Here is a 17,639-nt window from a genome sequence, read left to right as displayed (position 1 = left end):
AGCTGTTGGCAAATCTCAGTAAGAAGCAAGGGTTGAAGTAAAAATGCCTAGAAGGCGCATAGTTTATAGACCATGTGTGAGAAAGGTGCGTTAAGTTCAGAATTTCTGAGCAGAAGCCTGTGTTAACAATTTGTCTTTCCCCTCCAATGAGGCTAATAAAGGGTTCATCAGAGCTGGGTTGACTGAGCACTCTAACCCCCATCCTATTCCCCAGAACCTAGCTGAGTGCTTTGTACAACGTTCATCCTCAGTAAATGTCCAATTGAATTGAATACACAGGAAACAGTAATTACTTGATGGCTTATGTTGTATGCATGGTGAAAGCCTAACCAGGTCAATGGAAATGAATTAAGGTATTGATATTTCTCAGTTGGAGCTTTCTGGTTTATATAATAAAGCAACTATTTTCTTCATGAAAAAAATCATGATAATATCAACTAGCAAATATGGCCATGGAAAAAACACAGGTAGCCACAGGCCTTGGGAAAAACATTTGACTATTTCACAGGGTAACTTTTTAATATTTTTCTGTGAGACAAGAAAAGTACACTGGTACATCTATAAATTATCTGAAATCATAATGAATTTTCACTTTGGTTACAAGTAGAAGTACACAGAAGTATTTGTCTTTGTGGCAAACATACCGAAATCTTCTGAGGAAACTATCACCGACTTCTAAGTATTTTAAATTGTAGGATTTCGAGAACAGATGAGGAAATGAATCCAATTTTCATTCCAAATATTACAATGTGTGTTCCTAGCTTATTGAAATATATCTATGTAAATCTTTCCAGTGGTGAAAATCCGCTGTTTTGAGAAATCAAGGGTTATCTCTTGATGCTTTACAAGGTTTGTAATCCTCAATCTTTACCATGAATCAAGCCAAGAAACGTCAGTCGTGCCCGTGGACGTGTGTATCTGGCAACACAAACAGCCAGCGTGTGCATCCATGGGGGAGGTAACCAGAAAGAGTACCAGGGAGCTCTGGCAAATCCAAGTGTGGAAAAAAAAAAAAAATGAGACTTGCTTAACAGTTTTGACTTTTAAATAAATTACAGGGTGAGATCAGCGATAATAAGACCTACAAATTGTTAAACACCTCACATCAGATTAAGAATTTAGGGAGACGGAGACGTAATGAAGAAGAGACGTCGGAGACCAGATTTTCTTCCCCCTGATCTCTTTACCAGTCTGTCACCTTTAAACAGACCCAGCTCCGCCTTGATTGATTTCGAGATTGCGAGCCACACAGCCTGTCCCTCATCGCCCTGGAGGACTAACCTCCCAATGAACTCAAGCCATGGGCATCAAGAGACACCACACACTAATAACATTAACTTGCCAACACGAACTTGAGCTAGCAAAATGGCTAGCTTTTACTCTCGTTACTTCTCTGCTTGGGAAACAAAATCTCTGGGCAGAGAAGGGGAACGAGAAATTCAACCCGGCGGGAAGACAGGACGCGAGGCTTACCTTCTCTGCTTTTAAGACGGGTGGGCGACACCCCCAGGCGATGACAAGGTGAGTTCCCCAGCGGGGAAGAGCGGAGGACCTGAACGCAGGGAGCCGGGCGTGCATGTGCTCTGAGCCTGCTAGTTACTATCAAGGCCACTTAAGAAAAGGGGCGGAGCCTGTGCCGGGGAAGCGGGACTGGGCAAAATGCAAACACCGAGGAGAAGCAACAACCCAGCCCGAGGTTGCTGCAATATTGATGGATCCCGGCGCACCGGAGGAACGCGTGCTGGCTTTGTTTTGCTCCTTAGACCACCTTCACGCTTTGTCAGTTCACTTGCATTAGAAATGCAAAACCGGGACCAGGCAGAATGGGAGAATAAAGCGCGCACACACGCTCAGAGGCTGGAAGTCTTGATTAGAAGGATTTCAAAGAAGACTTTCCTAAGACTAAATTTAATGATTTCACTATATTGCTGGTCTCCTTCCGAAGGGGACGCGACAGTGTGCTCTTTTGCCTGGTTGTACAACTGTTACGCAAGAGTCCCTCTTTTTAGAATTGGGGAAATAACTGAGTTTCTTGGGAAGACCAGGAACCTTACCAAGTATGGAGGGGGAAAATGCTTACTACAACTCTCTAAACTTGCCTAAAGTTACTCAAAACACAAGATGAGACATGCCTCTGTTTAAGCAGTTTAAACTCTATTATAACAAATCTGCTGTAGCTCAAAGTGCCTGTTAGACACAGAGGCCAGGATCTTTGCTAAACTATAGAGTAAAAATTATTTTATGATAAAAAGTGTAAATACACACTTGAAGTTTTGTGATTTGAAAAGATAAGTCGCTGTGCAGAAGGATGTCTCAGTTTTAGAGGATGCTAAATATAGTCCCCCACCCCCAACATTTTTAAGGATTAGAAAATTCTCATTACCTTGAGAATATATCTTGCATTTCTAGTGGACTTTAATTAAGAAGGAAAATAGGCCCTGGCCGAGTAGCTCACTTGGTTAGAGCATCATCTAGATATAGCAAGGTTGTGGGTTCGATTACAGGAACCAACTAAAGTGGTGAAATAACAGGTTGATGTTTCTCCCTTCCTCTCTCTCTAAAATCAATGAATAAAAATTTTAAAGAAGAAAAATAGATTGTGAAAATAGATTTTTAACAAATAAAAAAATTTTTTTGAGCCTGATTCAGCGCCAAAACTTAGAACTTGTTTAGCGTGAAGAAAAGTTTAATAGAAACAAAAACTCATACTAAAACTTACAACCAGAGTTCTGTACTCCGGTTCATTAAATCTCATATTCCCCATGCAAAATCTGCCCAATTTTTGTGTCTGTTACCCAAGAAGAAGGTATGTTTTTTTTCTTTCATTAGCAAATTCGAGGGAAATTCTAAAGATATGTCTCCTGCCTGCTTCAACTGTTCCACATCCCTTTTGAACAGCTGCTGGTTGGAAAGCAATGGTGAATCATGTAAATGCTTTAAAATGACAAATTAACAGCAAGTATAACAACTTTCAAAATTGGCATTATTTTAAGAGTTTATTGAAACTACATACTTTTGACAGTCTTGGCCCTCTGCAATCTTTCTCTTCCGTTGATATCCTAGGTCACTTAGTGTCTGTACCATGTTGTTTAACACTTAATTATAGTTTTCTAAAACTCTTTTCTTTTTAAAATCCTGTTAAATTTTGGCTTCTCAATTATATTATAAGTTCTTTGAGGACAAGAACAAGCCTTAGGCCTGATACACAGTAAAGATTAAGTAAGTCATAAATGGACAGCATTAAATAAGGGTATGAGACAAAATGCTTTTCAACCTTCTGTGTTAAAACAAAACTACTAGATTTCTGTTGGTACTTCTGGGCTAGGTGCATGGAGCAGATGTCATTCTCAATCCGGTGACTGCATTTTAAAGCACCTGTTTACTGTGCTAAGTCCTTACCGGGCCATGGGTTTGAGTCTAATTTGTCCACATTTCTTGGGGAAGTGACCTCTGTTTCAAGGGAATTTAAAAACAAAATCTTAAAATGATTTTAAATGGAATTTCAAACCAAGGGACATTTCTGCTTTTGAATACTGTTTTTCCCCCTCATAGAGAAGAAAAATGACTAGAAAAATCACACTTTGGTCAGCATAGAGATGAAAAGGCCCTAGTATCCCCCTCTTTTCTCCTCCTTTTTTCTAATCCCTAAAGCTTAGTTAAAAACCTTTTATTATTTTAGTTTGCACAGATATTATGGAAGTCTGCTGTACCCTTGAGAAGGGAAGTAATTCACCACTGAAAGTTTTGTTGGCTGCAATAAAACCTAATGAGAAAAGGAGATGCAAAGAGTCTCAGTTCAGAGTTATCTGAATTGCAAGGTTTTAATCTGGGGGAAATACAGTTATTGGGAATTCCTTGTTTTAAGCTCTACTTTCATTTTTGGAAAGCTATCACAATAATGCCCTTGGGGCAACCTAGGTTTACTCAACACATATTTCTACCTTTCCTCTACTTCATAAATAAAAATCCTTGGGCATTAAAACATTTTATATTTTTTATTTTTTTCCTTTACAGAAATACTAAATGAGTGAAAGATCAAGAAATTATGAACAAGCCTCTGTATGCTGCATTTCACTTAAAGCTATTCTGGGTAAGAGACAGAGAGCCAGGGAGTCACATTAATTTGGGTATTTCAGAATGAAAAAAAAATGTTGGCAAATGCCATTCCTTTTGAAAAATCTTTCAAGAATTTTCTTTGAATATACTATTATAAAGTATGTTGTAAGTAAATTTTTTTTTTGAGAAAAAAAATCACTATAACGAGAAATAACCAAATCCAACCTATCTTTAAATGGACCCTCCTGTTCATTAGTTTGAAGTGTGAAGGATCATGATTAACAAGTAAGTGCTGTAATATAGTACAAAACAGTCAAATTCCAGCGTTCAAGATACGGGAATTCTAGAATTTAAGGAAGAAAATGAATTAGCAAACCCTTTAACATTTATCAAATATTTTCCACTTTTATTTTTAATTTCATGAAGGATCTTGTAATTCCTTATTCAAATAGTTTGCTTGTTAGGACCATCACCAAGATGATCCCCTTCTATGAGTTGGAGATTATAGAATGTTACCACAGTGGACTGGACCATAGTACTAACCCCACTGGAGTACTGGAAGTACTAAGACTAAAAGTAGCACTTGTGGTAGTTGGTCTTTTGTTTTAAAGTATTTTCTTTCTTGGGTTTGAATTTAAAAACAACAATAACAACAACAAAACAAAAAACAGAAAAATTGATAATGAACTATGGTTAGTTGGATTTTTAATAGGCTGGGTTGATTTAAAACCTATATGAAGTCTGAAAAATCCAAACATATGTGAACTCTAATGAACATTTCACTCATTCATTCATTCATTAATTCATTCATTCATTCAACAAACTTTAAGCAAGTATTGTGTTCAAATTTTAGTCCTTTTTTTCAAGGAGTCCACAAACACACACATTATTGTTCAGTGTGCACTGGGAAGGCCCCAGAGAAAGTTAGGCTGCTCTGTGCTGGGGCCTATCGACCACGTTCCCCTGGGAGACTGAGAGCTCCTTGAAGAAACTATGCCCGTTTCAGCATTGTATGTACAGGAGACCCAAAACACCAAAGTGAAGAGCTTGAACTCTATTTTTAGGCAAGAGGGAACCATAGGGTTTAAGCATAGGAGTGATTTTACTTGTAGGTTGAAGCACCCCTTTAAATGAATAAGACTTGAGTTAGGAAGCCAAGTGGGAGGAGGAGAATTTGCAAACTGAGATAATTCAAACTTACATTTAAAAATAAAATATAAAAAAACCCTCCACTGGAAAATGCAGACAATCCTCCAATTTTGAGGCCCTTTAAGGGACAGGCTGGCATGGAGTTCAGGCCACTTCTAGTACGTGAAGTGTGTATTCTCTGGGTCACTTGGCCTGCCCAAGTTACCAGCACGTTTCCCCTAGCACATTCTAATGTTTTGACCTTGGAGGGGGTCTGAGCAAGGGCAGTGGCCTGGGAACCCCAACATATAGGGGAAGAAGAACAAGAGAAACCCCTATAGATCTGCAAATGGTGAAAAGTTATAGCAACCATTTTATCACAAGTTAGCTAAGTGTTGGACATAATGGTGGTTGAAACAAATTTAGTGCATTTTCTCCATATTAGAACTAAAGAGGGTCTACTTTGTAATGAACATATTGTATTGGTATTAATGATGACTTACATTAGGAAATACATTTTCCCCAGTTACTCAACATGAGCCAAACCTGTGATGGACCAGAATTTTGGTTTAATTAGGGAAGATTATGCAGGTTAATTGGAATTAAAGCCTTCAGTAGAGTGCTAGCAACAATATTTGTCAACATTTTTATAAGGCTTAATAGTTCTATAAGTACTTTTTCTCATTTTAGCTAATTCAATCTTGTAACAATGCTTTGAGGTGCCCTCTGTTATTTACTAGTGCTGTGTATCCAGATGTTGACATGGTGCCTTACAGGGAGTAAGCAGTTTGCCCAGGAGTCCAGTCAGTGAGTGACAGGTGTTCTAAATGGTTTTTGAAACTTTGGTTTCTCATCTTTTCCCAATAAAAGACCTGGTAGCTTTTATTAAAGACAAAGAGAAAAAGAAAGTAAAGAACATTTTAAAAAAAGGTTTACCATCAGTTATTTCTTTTGGGAAGTCAATTCTAATCTTCTCCTCCTCCTCAAACCCCTGACAGGGTGGATGGCCCTTCGCATGTGCTCCCAAGCCTCCCTGGGCTAACCTCTCAGAGCGGCTGCCGCCCTGGTCTAACTCCTTTTTTTAGACTGTGGGCTCTTTGAGAGAAGAGCCTGTGTTTGTAATGACTGCATACTTAGTAACCAGTACAGAAGGTGCTGGCTAAAGAGTTGTTGCATGAATACATGAACACAACACAGCCACAGATACCAGAGTTCATCAATCCATCTCCAATCCTAAGACTTGGAGGAAGGACCTTAGTAAACATCAAACTTTAAAAAAGGAGGGGAAAAAGCCAAGGAATTCTCTTTTCAATCATTACAATATAATATAGCCCCAAGTGGAGCTGCTCTAATGGTATGTGTGGGGGGCGGGGATCAGAGTTTGTTTCAGGGTTCTCCTTTTTCTCCCTCAGGTGGGCCCCTGAGGCACTTGATCAATTCGTGGATTCAACCCATCATCCTTGAAAACCAGGATGAATGAGGAAGGCAAGTTGTTTAGTGCTTGGGTTTTCAATCACTAAACCCCATGCACCTCCCTCCCCATTTTGAATGTCATCTGTAAAATGAAGTTAGTTTAGATTATTTTTCTCAAGTCGCTTTCCCTATTCACATTCTGTGATTCCAAGTCATGTCATGCCAATAACGGGCTTGCCCTATTCGCTTTAGTCTATTTAGTTAAAGACACAAATTATCATATGCACTCAATGATTAATGGTTTCTCATTAGATTTCTCTGCCACAAATTAAACACAAACATGTAAACAGTCACCAAAGGAAGCTGACTGTAGAGAACGGGTTTTATGAAGCACAGGAATGACATTAATCTTTTATAAAGGTTTGCTCGTATAGAATCATAATTACAGCAATCAAGACAGATACACATCTTTTGTAAGGAAAAAAAGTAATTATGATTTAAAAGCACACAGCTTAAAGTTGCCATCACAAAAACCACCATTATAGCAACTATTTTGCGTTTGGACATTTTTTTGGCAGGAGGTCTGGGCATTGTTTATTGTGAGTCAGAAACAGGCACTGAGAAAATATGCAAATTTTTTAAGCAAGGGAAAATGCAGCTTTGGGTTGAGAAAACAGGGTGAATGGTAGAAATTGTCTAGGCCTCAAACACAAATCAACCTTGGTGGCTAAAAAAATTTTGGTCATTGGATGTTAGTATAGTAATCACGGGTAAGGTCAGAACAAAGTTATTTTATGCTTTAACACATACATTCGAGATCTGTGGTATCCTCCTGAGTCTAAGTCCTTCTGCTAATGTGTTTATGGATGGATTCTAGGTAGAAAGACCAGGGAAGAAAGTCTCCAAAATCCTTGCTGATTCCATTTTCCTTGGCCAGGCAGAGGAACTGCTGTCATGTGGTGAGGCAGGTCATCTTGGGTCACAGAAGAGGCAAAGGCCACCCTTCTTCTTCATGCACCTGCCTCCGCACACAAGACCACATCTGTGCAAGTGAAATGAACGCAGGATGGCCAGTTCATTCCTGTCAACAGGCCTCAGTCATAAAAGTGTATTTCTATTAGTAAGTCCAGTAAGTTCTTCAGACTTGCTTAATGTCATCAGGTGAAAGTAGGAGAGGTAATATGGTATTGAAGAAAAATACACTAAGACTGGGTTGTGTAAGTTTGGGCAAGTATTGTGGTCCTCCCTTCAAAATGGAAGATAAAATAAGAACTGGGTCTCAAACTTTTTTTAAAACTCTTTGTTCAAATAAAACCTAATGAAACAAACAGCAATATAGCACAACAGGGATGAGCCTAGGTTAGGGAATGCAGAGCCACCAGATTTGCTCTTCCTCTGGCTTCCTTTCTGTTCCTCTTCCCTCACCCCTGCTGTCAGCATCTGGACTTAGAGTGGGTTCCCAGGGCAAGATATGGAAGCGACTAGATCAGGTAACCCAAAGTACTCAAATTCTAGGACTAACATTCTCATAAGCTGAAATAACCTCTGGGGAAAAGACAAAAGGCACAAAAAACCCTCTAAAAACCCCACGGTATTGGTGATGCTTCAATTAATCAATCTAATAGAGGTATGGCTTGTTTTAGAAAATTCAACCACAGGTAGTCTAGGTAGGGGTATGTGTGTCAGGTCTCAGGCCTAGGTCTGGGGGTGTAGTGATGGTGGTGAGGATAAGACAGGCTGGGCTGTCTTTATAAACTTGTGACCTAGCTAAGCTCTGGGACAGATATGGGATATGAACACAGCCAAATGAATGGTTTTCCCAAAGTCAAACAAGTACATGTCAAAGTTAAGACCAGAACCCAGTGTTCACTCCCAACCCCAATCATTTTCAGAGAAGCATATTGTCCTATAAGACCAATTATATTCAGTGAAAGCCTGGTATGATTTGATTCATTTATGAGACAGATGTTTTTAAATGCAGTATTATAAAGCTGTATTGGCCAATATGGTAGCCACTAGCCATATGTAGCTATGGAGCACCTGATTGTGACCAGTGCAAATTGAAATGTGCTATAAGTATAGAAAAGACGTAGGATTTTCAAAACTCAATCCAAAAAAATATAATGTATCTCATTAATAGCTATAGTATTTATATTGATGATGTTACAATGATAATATATATTTTAGATACTGGGTTAAATAAAATATATGATTGAAATATAATAAAATTAATTTCATCTGTACTTTTTGCTTCTTTTAATGGAATCAGTAAAAAACTTTAGATTACATATGTGACTCATATTTCTATTGGATAGTACTGTTATATAGTGATTACTCTTTACAGAGGTCTTTGCTCTTTATAGGGGATCTTTGGATTTGGCAGAGCTAGCAAAATCTCTTCTTCAGCTAATTCTTTCCCAATTTGTTGAAATAGAGTAATATGTGGTGAGAGTATTTGGTCTCCACCCAGATCTCTAATGTTAATAGTAATAATAATAAAAATAGCTACCATTTATTAAGTCTTTAATGTGTGCTAGGCACTGTGCCAAGTGCTTTACATTCGCCTCATTTACTTGTCACAACAACCCTGTTGTTACTAAGTTTTATTATTTCTGTTTTACCAATGAAGGAATTGAGGTTCTGAGCAACCAGCCAAGGTCACAAGCTGGTTAAGTTATTGGTCTGGGATTCCCCCCCAGCCAGGCCACTTGCATTGAAAGCTCAGGTGCTTACTTGAGGGCCACACAATTCAGCTTTGCTGAAAGTCAATCACACTCCCAATGAAAATACTGCCCTCAGAACCTACCAGTTCTCTCTACATTTAGAGGGGGCTGGAAGGGAGGCCGGGCACCTGGAGAGCGGCCAAATGGTCGCAGTCTTCAAGGATATTACCATACAGTAGGGAAAATGTGTGAAATATACGACAAAGCAAGCACTGATGAGAGATTAAAAAATAAAATTCTCTAGACAGACAGGAGAAAGATTAATTGCTGTTGTAGGGGGAAAGGCTGGGTTTCATGGAAGATGCAGCATTTCAGAAGAAACTCTAAACACGAAGGAGTTTTTGCACCAGAGGCGAATTTAATGGCGCTTCTGAAGGGCCCCGCAAAACTCCAACTTTATACTTTTTTCTAATGACACCAACTTTGGTTTCATATGTGCAATTTTAACATTAATAGTATATAATATTTTTTTAATTTAAAAATATGGTTAACATGTACTTTTATTTTCCCTTCTCTCTCTCTTTTTTTCTTCTTTTTTTTGTGGCAGAGACAGAGAGAGTCAGAGAGAAGGACAGATAGGGACACACAGACAGGAAAGGAGAGAGATGAAAAACATCAATTCTTCATTGTGGCTTCTTAGTTGTTCATTGATAGATTTCTCATATGTGCCTCGACCAGGGGGCTACAGCAGACCGAGTGACCCCTTACTTGAGCCAGTGACCTTGGGTCCAAGCTGGTGAGCTTTACTCAAACCAGATGAGCCCGCGCTCAAGCTGGCGACCTCGGGGTCTCGAACCTGGGTCCTCCACATCCCAGTTTGATGCTCTATCCACTGCACCACCGCCTGGTCAGGCTCTATCTTTTTTTTAAGGGGTCCAATATTTACTTCTGCACCCGAGGCCTCAACTGACCTTAATCTGCCTCTGTTTGGAACAGTTAAAAATAACGAGGGAGAGTCACTCCAGGGGGAGGAAGCAGCTGGAGCAGAGATCCCCCAGTTGTAGGAGTGGCCAGGCAGGAGTCCAGTTCGGCTACTGATACTCAGCAAAGGGGAAAGAAAAGACCGAAGAGTTTGCAGGGGTCCCCAAACTTTTTACACAGAGGGCCAGTTCACTGTCCCTGAGACCGTTGGAGGGCCGCCACCTACAGTGCTCCTCTCACTGACCACCAATGAAAGAGGTGGCCCTTCTGGAAGTGCAGTGTGGGGCTGGATAAATGGCCTCAGGGGGCTGCATACGGCCCGCGGGCCGTAGTTTGGGGACGCCTGATTAGAGCATACCATATTTTGGACAAGTAGAGAAGTTGGAAGCAGCATTTCTCAGGTTGAAAAAGGTTTTTAGGTGAGACTTTCAACATCAAAGGTGGCCTTGTTTTAAAGTATTTTGTAGAATGCTAAATTGTTTTTTTCTAGAATCTGTCATAACAAACAATAACACCAACTGCCACAAAATCAGCCCCTAAAATCTTCCAAGAATTATCCAATCTTCATGAACCAAAATATATAGGCCTGACCTGTGGTGGCACAGTGGATAAAGCGTCGACTTGGAATGCTGAGGACACTGGTTCAAAACCCTGGGCTTGCCTGGTCAAGGCATATATGGGAGTTGATGTTTCTTCCTCTCTCTCTCTCTCTCTCTCTCTCTCTCTCTCTCTCTCTCTCTCCTCTCTAAAATGAATGAGTGAATAAATAAATAAATTCCCCAAAACAAAATATCCAAATGTCACAAAGACATCAGGGCAGCAATTCCTGGGTGGCCAATGTTCTTCCATATTCCAGTATCTCTATCAACAGAAACCCATTCCACCAGTACTCCAATCCACACTCTGGTCAAAACCCTGGCTTTCTTCTATTCCACTGGAGGAAGATCTATTTCAGGGCCCATGGACTCATCAAAACCTAATAGTTGTTAACAGTTAGGAGGCAGGTAGAAAAGACAAGAAAAAGCATTTTTCACTAGCTGTAGAAGAAAGTGAATATTTTTATTAGATAATCTGCTGGGATCCCTTATGAGATGTCTGCCATGTTTCTCCAATGTAATATTTAAGATAGAGCTCACTCCTCGTGTCCTCGGCATGGTAGAGGGAGTTTCCCCTTCCTCTAGGTCTGCTTGTACTGGCATCTTTCCTTCACCAAACCCAGCAGGACTCCGAACTTTTACTGTTGGTGCTGCTTTCAAATTCTTCCAGGAAATTAGAGCTAGGTGAAGCCAATTCTGGAAAAGTTAGTGGCTCCAATGTGGTCCCAATCCAATCTCCACCGAGGGCTTGCCTTGAGGTTAAAATATGTGGGGGTGGAGGTGGGATTAAGAAAGGAGATACAATGAGGGGCAAGTTTACCCCAGGTTAACAACTCTGCACCTTTTACGACAAACTAAAAATTACCACACTCTCTGGAACTGGCTCTATTCTAGGAGGCACTGTCAATCCTGGAGCTACATCTCAGGCATTCCTTTTTCCCACCAGGAATATCTGATTTTCCAACTTCCTCTCCTTCTCCTCCTCATCTTCCTTTTATTCCTTCTTTTTAAAACATTTCCATTGATTTTTAAAAGAGAGAGAGGAAGGGAGAGAGATAGAAGCATCAACTCTTTTTCCCATTTAGTTGTGCATTCATTGGTTGCATCTCATAATTGCCCTGACCAGGGCTTGAACCTGAGAACTTGAGCTGGCCAGTTGGCTCAGTGGTAGAGCGTCAGTCCGGGGTGTGGGAAGTCCTGGGTTTGATTCCCGGTCAGGGCACATAGGAGAAGGGACCATCTGCTTCTCTACCCCCTCCCCCTCTTTCCTTCCTGCAGCCATGGCTTGAATGAGCAAGTTGACCCTAGGCTCTAAGGATGGCTCTATGGCCTCGCCTCAGGTACTAAAATAGCTCGGTTGTCAAGCAATTCAGTGGTGGCCCCAGATGGGCAGAACATCAACCCCAGATGGGCATTACTGGGTGGATTCTGGTCAGGCCGCATGTGAGAGTCTGTCTCTCTGCCTCCTTTCCTCTCATTTGATAAAAAAAAAGAACCTATGACCTTGGTGTGTCAGGCCTATGCTCTATCCACTGATCTATCAGGCCAGGGCCTCACTTCTTATCACAGAAAATTTATTACTTCCTTGCTGGTGTTTTAGAAATGTCTCCTTGGGTATTTTTGATGAGATTACAATTTTTATCTGAGATTTTGGAGCTTTAAGGAAAAAAGCTTCTTTTTTTAAGTTTGTCTTGAGCTGTGGAGAATGGCCTGAAGTTTTAAGAATGCACATTGGCAGCATGAAATTGGTGAGAAAAAAATAAAAGAACAAACGAGAGTGGACAAGGGCACAAATAATCTTCAAAAGTACAGAAACAGGCCATGGGGCCATCTAGGGTTTTGATTCTCATTACAAAGTCAGAAAAAAACTAGAGGAAGGCTCCTTTCTGATCTTCCTCTTGAAGTTTATTTAACATTTTCAGATTCTTCAGCTCCATCAGCATGGGATGTTCAGATTCTTCCATCTTATTCTAGAGCCCCTTATATAGAGCTTGAACTTGTTGACCCATCTAAGTAAATTTTCCCCCTTTAAAAAGTTTGAAGACTTAGGTCTTTAAAATGTCTTCTCTTTGCAAAACAGTAAAAAAAAAATCCTATCTATCTATTGTGTGTGTGTGTGTGTGTGTGTGTGTGTGTGTGTGTGTGTATATATATATATATATATATATATATATATATAAAGTATTATGTTAGTGTTGGCCTTCTATACTTTCTTACACTCCCAACCTTTGCTCCATATTCAGCGGGTTACTCACTCATCACGCAACAAATACTTACTGAGTCCCTACTTTGTCCTAGCGTGTTTAAGGTCTGTGTGTAAAATAGTGAAGAAAGAAAAGGAATTTTCAACTCTCACAGACTTACATTCTAGTTGGGGTGGAGGGGAGAGATGGACTTTAAACAACTAAATGCTCGGGGAAGGGCTCAGGATCCCACTCTGTGTGGGACAGGAAGCCACTGCAGGATTTACTCGGGGCCCAGCAGCGAAGTGGCCCTTTGAAAAGGGTAGCTCTATCTGCTGTGTGGAGGATGCTCAGTCGGGTGAGAGACTAGTTAGGAGGCCTCTGAAGAAGCAGCAGTGAAAAGTGATGGTGACTGAGGTTCAGATGACCCACCAGAGAGGTGGTGAGAGGTGGCCCTGTTTGTGGATATATTCTGAAAGACAACGGTCAGGATTTGATAATAAATTGGACAAAGGGTATGAAAGAAAGAGAGTAGTCAAAGATAACATTAAGGTTTTAGGCTTGAGCCACTGGGTAGGTAGAGTTTAACTGAAACGGGATGGACAACCAAAGTTCAGGGTAGGGGTCGGGCAATGCAGAGTTGTGTTTTGGATCTTCTCAGATCTCCAAATGGAGATGTCCAGGTGGCAACAATGTTCGAGAAAGATGGAAAGCTGGGATCCCACATTTGGGACTTGGCACACCCATGGAATGAAAAGCCACAGCTCTGCAGGAGCGTGCCAAAGGATTGCATGGGAGTGCATACAGAGTGAGGAGATTCATCATGGAAACGGAATGGAATACGAAAACTCAAAGAGTCAAGGCTAGTTTGTTTAACATTATACACACTAGTATACATCCTGGTCCACTATTGCAAAGGGAACTATGACATCATTACAGAGACTGGAATCATATCTAATGGAATCTCTATTATTCTGCCTCAGAGTTTTAGCCAATTTTTTATAAGTTTTATTGGCTCAAAAAAAAACCAGCAAGATTTTTTGGCCTGATAAACAGTAAGACTATAGTTACAGTTTACTGAGTTGGGGAAGACCAGGAATAGATTTGTGTGGGGTGTGTTGAGTATAATCAAAACTTGAGATAATCAAATAAAGCTGTTAAATAGGTTGTTAGATACAAAGAGAAGAAATTCAGGTACTGGTCTTGTTTGAGATTAGATGTGGTGTTATCAACATTTAGGTAGTGTTTAAAGCCATTTTACAGTTAAATATTAATGACCCAGATGTCATCTTAACAGGTTATGAGTGTAGCCAGAGAATAGATAATTAAGAATAAAATAGATTATCAAGGACTGGTCCTGGGAGCTCTCCCACATCTATATACATGGAGCAGACATGGAGGAACTGGAAGGGAGACAGTGAGGTCAGGAAGGAAAAAGCAGAAATGCTGCCTAATATGCCAAATGATCTTAAACATGACAAGTATTTCAAATATCAAATAGTCACAGATTCTTTTGAAACTTAGCCCAAGCATAAAGCACCAGAGGTTTAATTCACATCATCTCTGATTTTGATTCTAAACTTCCCCAGGATTATAAATTCTTGCCTCCTAAGAAAATAATTATGTCATCCAAATAATTTGGAGGATGCTTTCCTAAAGGAATATTGTGAGATTATGTTTCTAGCTATACATAGCCAGCTAATCAGCGTTGCACATAGACCGGAGATTTTGGCTGGCTGTAACATGGGAAGTTATAGACATCAGGGCATGGCTTCTCAACCCTTAACTGCCCCACTGAGTTGTTTGTTGAAGTCTCTGTGTCATGCATTTGAATGACAGAAGGTAGAGTAGTCACATAGATCAACCCTGAGAAGTGGAGCTGTTTCTACCTAACTTTCAGGTGAAGTTGGAGACTTTAAGCACCCACAGGGCAGCTACAGCACTTGATTAGACTTTGCATGTCTTTGTCTTGTGAGGTTCTGTCAAGATATTTCTCTGGAATTCTGAATCTGGGGTTGGAGAAGTCCTCCAAAGGGACTTCTATGGATAGCACTCAGGGATCTGTGAACTTGAGTGGAAAAAACATCACAGCTTTTTTTTTCATTAACTTTTCCTTGAAATTCAACAGTTCCTTCAATTATATATGTAGGCAACAAACCACATTAGTATTATCAGTACGTGGACTTTGTCACCAATAGAAATCACAGAGATTATATTACATTGCAATTGTTTCATATATCTCAAAATGTTAGCTATGCTTCCCATTATTACTTTAAAGTTAGGCTCTTCCTGCCGTCCTCCCATGCTGCCACAGTGGTGTGCATGAATACCCAGACTGATGCTTTCAAAAGTATCGACAATGCTGAAAAGAGAAGCAAACGCCAGGTTCTTATTAGGATGTGTTCTCACGTCATTGTCCAGTTTCTAACTGTGGTGATTAAGTGTGGTTACATTGGCAAGTTTGAAATTATTGATGATCACAGAGCTGGGAAGATTGTTGTGAACCTCACAGGCAGGTTGAACAAGTGTGGAGTAATCAGCCCCTGATTTGATGTGCAACTCAAAGGTCTAGAAAAATAGCAAAACAACCTGCTTCTGTCCCATCAGTTTGGTTTCATTGTACTGACAACCTCAGCAGGTATCACAGACGCAATATGAAAACACACAGGAAAGAAAATCCTGAGGTTTTTTTCTAGGGATGTAATATATATGTACAAGTGAACTGCCTCAATGGAAAAAAATTGTAATAGTTATTAGATCTGATGCTACATTTTTTTGTTTACTGAAGTATAACTGATATACAATAAACTTCATATTTAAAGTATCTACTGTAATTTGATGTTTTGTCATATGTATACACCCATAAAGCCATCACCATAGACAGTGATACTTTTTATTTTTTAATAGCTTAAATTTTATGTATTTATCTTTTAAATAGTTAATATGTTCACATGGTTCAAAATGTAAAGACACAGCATGTTATGCTGTAAGAAGTATATTACTTATACTTTATCCCAGCCCCAGTGGTTCATTTCCCTCTCAGGAGGCAATCAGTGTCATTAATTTCTTTTGTATCCTTACAGAAATATTTCTTTATGCATATATCTATCATTATACATCAATTATACCTCAGTAATGCTGCTAAAATATGGTAAACAAAAGGTTAACTATTCCAAAATGGAAATATTTATGTATCTATAAGCAAATATATGTATTGTACATACACATCTACAACATAGTGTATGATACACATTGTTTTTCACCTTTCTATTTTTCTCTTACTAATATATTTTGGACATCATTTCATATCTTTATCTAAAAGATTCTTATTCTTTTTTTATATTGTCAATGTAAGAAACATCCAAACCTGTAAGAATTTTTATGAGTTTAAATGAGCCAAACTGTCAGCAATTGCCTGAAAGCAAAATCTCAACAGATTGAGGAAATACTCCAGAAAATGGCAGTTTTGCCACTTAGTTTATCCATCAGAATCAAAGGGGAAGACGTAAAGGGATTGCATAAAATCCATTGGTGATAGATTAGAGAATTTTGGCTTTTATTCTGTGATTGAAATTTTTAATATTTTCACCAGATTGTCATTTCTCTTTTCGTTACAGGGAGAAATACAAGCCCTTGATTCTTGTCTTCTTGAGAGAAAGAATTCAATCAAGAGACAAAATGCAGCAATTAAAGGAAGAATTTATTGGCTGTACAGGAAGAAGGTGAGAAGAAGGAGGACCTTGGAAACAGATACAAGGGGTTAGCCTGGGATGAACTACTGTTGCCCACTGCTTCCCTGGTTGCAAGTCTCCTGAGGTCCCTTAGGGTTTAGGGGAAAGAGAGGGGCAAGGAAAATGCTACTGGGAGAAGAGAGGAGAAGGGGGAAGGGAAAGGCACCAGGCATGTTTCCTGAGGGGAGAGTGCCCTGGGACATCTGTCCTAAGAGATTTCAAGAGTGAGGATTTTAGAGAAGGTTCCAGGAGAGGATCCCAATAGAATATTCATCAATTCTCAAAGTGTGTCTTTTAGTGTTGTGGTCTTCATTGATTGGCTGGTGCCAGAGCAGGGGGTCATTAGTCAGTGTAGCTGGTCCTGAGATCAGTTGTGGCTTTCCTTTGTCTGGTTTTGCTGCTTTTCTGGACTTGGAGCTGAAACACAGCTGAGGCCTAGATGTTATCTCTAGGGGTAATGCTCAAGCACCTTTCTCTTTCTTGTTTGTTCCATTTCTGAGGATATCTAAAACCACATGACTAGTGATATGCCAGGGGAAGAAAGGTCAGGGGAGGATCCAAATTCCATGACCTGTGATATGATAGGTTAGGGGGTCTAAACTGTCTGACCAGGTAAGGGAGGAAAGGTCACTCTAAGAGTGAGGTCTTTGTTTTCCCAGTTTTGCCAGTTGCTAGGCACCTGGGGCTTTCTACCCTGGTGACCTTCTGTGCCTGACCTATAGTCCTTGCTCTACTCATGTCTGTCTGTTTTACTACTTACCATGTTTTGATTATGGTTATGATGGATTTTGCTATATATAAATTTAATTTTTATTTAATTGAAGTGATCAATCTTTGTTTTTGTGGTTTCTGAGAGGTTCTATAGTGTTTAGAAAAAGTTTCTGCTAT

The 17,639-nt window shown here is 39.8% G+C and overlaps 1 protein-coding gene and 1 pseudogene across 1 annotated transcript in view; one reads left to right on the top strand and one right to left on the bottom strand.

Annotated features, from left to right (window-relative positions):
- The window catches only part of SLC1A3 (solute carrier family 1 member 3), a 96,615-nt gene extending 94,947 nt beyond the window's left edge, over positions 1-1,668 (bottom strand). Inside the window, exon 1 of the mRNA XM_066239889.1 lies at positions 1,474-1,668. The gene's annotated coding sequence lies outside the window, so the exon portion shown is untranslated. The remainder of the gene's footprint in view (positions 1-1,473) is intronic.
- LOC136319489 (small ribosomal subunit protein uS8-like) lies at positions 73-15,741 on the top strand (annotated as a pseudogene).
- Positions 15,742-17,639: the final 1,898 nt, after the last annotated feature.

The sequence above is a fragment of the Saccopteryx bilineata genome, chromosome 1 (genome assembly GCF_036850765.1).
Source record: "Saccopteryx bilineata isolate mSacBil1 chromosome 1, mSacBil1_pri_phased_curated, whole genome shotgun sequence".
In the NCBI taxonomy this organism is placed as follows: domain Eukaryota; kingdom Metazoa; phylum Chordata; class Mammalia; order Chiroptera; family Emballonuridae; genus Saccopteryx; species Saccopteryx bilineata.
This window is presented reverse-complemented; position numbering and strand designations above follow the sequence as displayed.